The 3,510-nt window shown below is 45.7% G+C and overlaps 1 pseudogene; it reads left to right on the top strand.

The window, feature by feature from the left end:
• The first annotated feature begins 762 nt into the window (after positions 1–762).
• Positions 763–2,766, top strand: LOC150008496 (annexin A6 pseudogene; annotated as a pseudogene).
• The last annotated feature ends 744 nt before the right edge of the window (positions 2,767–3,510 follow it).

Below are 3,510 nucleotides of genomic sequence, written 5' to 3'. Positions count from 1 at the left end.
ATAGTTGACATTCAATATTATTTTATATTAGCTTCAGTTGTACAGCATAGTAGTTAGATAATTACATAATTTACAAACTGATCACCTCGATAATTCTAATACTTACCTGGCACCATACATAATTAATACAATTTTACTGATGAGATTCACTGTGCTGTACTTTACAACTCCATGACTAATTTGTGACTTCTTAATTCCTTCACCTTTTTTAACCAGCCCCCCAAGCCCCTTTCTATCTGGCAGGCCCAGAGGTGGATTTAACGGTGGGCGCACCAGGCACGCGCCCTGGGCCCCAACTTCTGAAGGACCCCACAAATTGATTCCTGGATATCTACGTGTTTCATTTATGGTTTTAAAAATAGTTTTCTGTGCGTATAAATAAATACTTTTATTTTCCCTATCTCTCTCTTTTTTTTTTGAGGGGCTCAATATTTTCTTCTGTGCCCAGGGCCTTCCACCGACCTTAATCTGCCTCTGCTGGCAGCCATGTTCTCTGTATCTATGAGTCTGTTTCTGTTTTATTTGTTCATTTATATTGTTCTTTAGATTTCATATATAAGAGAAATTATATAGTATTTGTCCTTTTCTGTTTGACATAGAAATAAATCTTTCTTACCGGAGAGTTACAATGAATAAATGTCAAAGAAATAAGCAAAATAGAAAAACCACTGTTAGAACACCATAGCAATAATGCTGCAGTAAGAATCCATTGAGGACAGGAGGCCTTCACCACACATGTCATCTGCTGCAGAACCTAAGACCATGGCCAAGCCAGCACAGGGTGCCAAGTACTGCGGCTCCATTCATGACTTCCCAGACTTTGATGCCAACCAGAATGCCAAGGCTCTGTATACCACCATGAAGAGCTTCAGCAGTGATAAGGAGGCCATATTGGAGCTGATCACTTCCCGGAGCAACAGGCAGAGACAGGAAGTATGCCAGAGCTACAATTCTGTCTATGGCCAGGACCTCATTGCAGACTTGAACTATGAGCTGACTGGGAAATTTGAACGGTTGATTGTGGGTCTTATGAGGTCACTTGCCTAGTGTGATGCCAAAGAAATCAAAGATGCTCTCTTGGGCATTGGCACCGATGAGAAGTGCCTCATTGAGATCTTGGCTTCCCGGACCAATGAGCAGATCCACCAGCTGGTGGCAGCGTACAAAGATGCCTACAAGCAAGACCTGGAGGCTGACATTATTGGCGATACCTCTGGCCACTTCCAGAAGATGCTTATGGTCCTGCTCCAGGGCACCAGGGAGGAGGATAGAGTAGTGAGCGAGGACTTGATGCAACAGGATGTAAAGGACTTGTACGAGGCTGGGGAAATGAAATGGGGAACAGATGAAGCCCAGTTCATTTACATTTTGGGAAATCGCAGCAAGCAGGATCTTTGGTTGGTGTTCAATCAGCATCTGAAGACCACGTGGAAGCCCACTGAAGCCAGCCTAAGAGGGAAGCTGTCTGGGGACTTTGAGAATCTGATGCTGGCTGTGGTGAAGTGTATCCAGAGCACCCCCGAGTATTTTATTGAAAGGCTCTTAAAGGCCATGAAAGGCCTGGGGATGCAGGACAACATCCTGATCTGCATCTTGGTCTCCCGCAGTGAGCTGGACATGCTTGACATTCGGGAGATCTTCCGGACCAAGTATGAGAAGTCCCTGTACAGCATGATCAAGAATGACACCTCTGGCAAATACAAGAAGGCTCTGCTGATGCTGTGTGGGGGAGATGATGATGCCGCTGGTCAGTTCTTCCCAGAGGCAGTGAAGGTGGCCTATCAGATGTGGGAGCTTAGTGCAGTGGCCCGAGTAGATCTGAATGGAATTGTGTGTCCAACCAACGACTTCAACCTTGACGCAGATGCCAAAGCACTAAGGAAAGCCATGAAGGGGCTTGGAACTGATGAGGAAGCCATCATTGACATCATCATGCACCGCAGCAATGCCCAGAAGCAACAGCTTTGGCAGACCTTCAAGTCTCACTTCAGTGACTTGATGGCTGACCTAAAGTCTGAGCTCTCTGGAGACTTGGCGAGGCTGATTCTGGGGCTGATGATGCCACTGGACCATTATGATGCCAAGCAGTTAAAGAAGGCCATGGAGGGAGCCGGCACAGATGAAAAGTCTCTCATTGAAATCCTAGCTACTCGGACCAATGCTAAAATCCAGGCCATCAATGAGGCCTATAAGGAAGACTATCACAAGTCTCTGGAGGATGCTCTGAGCTCAGACACATCAGGCCACTTCAAAAGGATTCTCATCTCTCTGGCTACGGGGAACCATGAGGAAGGAGGAGAAAATTGGGGCCAGGCCTGGGAAGATGCCCAGGAAATAGCAGACTCGTCTGGCAGTGAAAACAAAAATTCCCTGGAGACGCACTTCATGACCATCCTGTGTACACGGAGCTATGTGCACCTCTGGAGAGTCTTCCAGGAGTTCATCGAGATGACCAACTATGATGTGGAGCACGTCATCAAGAAGGAGATGTCTGGAGATGTCAGGCATGCATTTGTGGCCATTGTTCAAGGTGTCAAGAACAAGCCTCTCTTCTTTGCAGACAAACTTTACAAGTCCATGAAGGGTGCTGGCATGGATGAGAAGACTCTCACCAGGATCATTGTCTCCCGGAGTGAGATGTACCTGCTCAACATCCAGCGGGAGTTCATTGAGAAATACGACAAGTCTCTCCACAAAGCCATTGAGGGTGATACCTCTGGAGACTTCATAAAAGCTTTGCTGGAGATCTGTGGTGGAAATGACTAGGGCCACTGACTTTCATGGGCACCTCAGTGGAGAAATACGGTCATCAGCACCAGCCACCATGACCAAGCCTGATTGCTTCAGCTTCAGAGACTAAGTAAAGGGCAGAAGTGCGGGGAGGGGAGCAGGGGTGGGCTCTTGTCATCAACTGGGGCTTAGGAAAGGTTCCCACTCTCAGGGGCCACTGAAGGCCCAGCATGGTCACTCCTCACATCTGAGCTATTGAAGAATCATAGCCGTAGATTCCATCCATCTCCGTTCCCCATCTGCCTCCTTCACCCTTCTGTTCCTGCCACAGTCCCTGCCCTGGTTTGGGCTTTGTCAAATCCAAATGCATACTGAGCCTCTGTCCGTGAAAAAAAAAAAAAAAGAATCCATTGATGAATGTTAAAATTAGTTGGTGAAGTTTTAAGGGTAAACATAGCCTCATAGTTTTGCTTCTAAAATTTATTAATTTGAGTAATGGTTTTAACATATGATCACAAATTCTTTGGTACCCTGCCCTCCAGAAAATGATGCTTAATTCCCCTCTCCTGGGTATGAGCTGAAAGTAGAGACTCACTTCTAACAAATTATTTGTGGAAGGAGAAATATATTAATAGTAGCATTATAGTGTAGAAACCAGGCAAACATCATTTTAACAAGGTGGTCAAGGTTAACATCACAATAATAAATCATGTTGTTCTTATGTGCCCATTAAATATCATGGGATGAGAAGAGTACTTATCCTCTGTGATATTTTCCCAA

Source organism: Furipterus horrens, unplaced genomic scaffold (genome assembly GCF_987537825.1).
Source record: "Furipterus horrens unplaced genomic scaffold, mFurHor1.1.pri manual_scaffold_5, whole genome shotgun sequence".
Taxonomy (NCBI): Eukaryota; Metazoa; Chordata; class Mammalia; order Chiroptera; family Furipteridae; genus Furipterus; species Furipterus horrens.
Note: the sequence above shows the minus strand (reverse complement) of the source record. Positions and strands in the feature narration are given on the sequence as shown.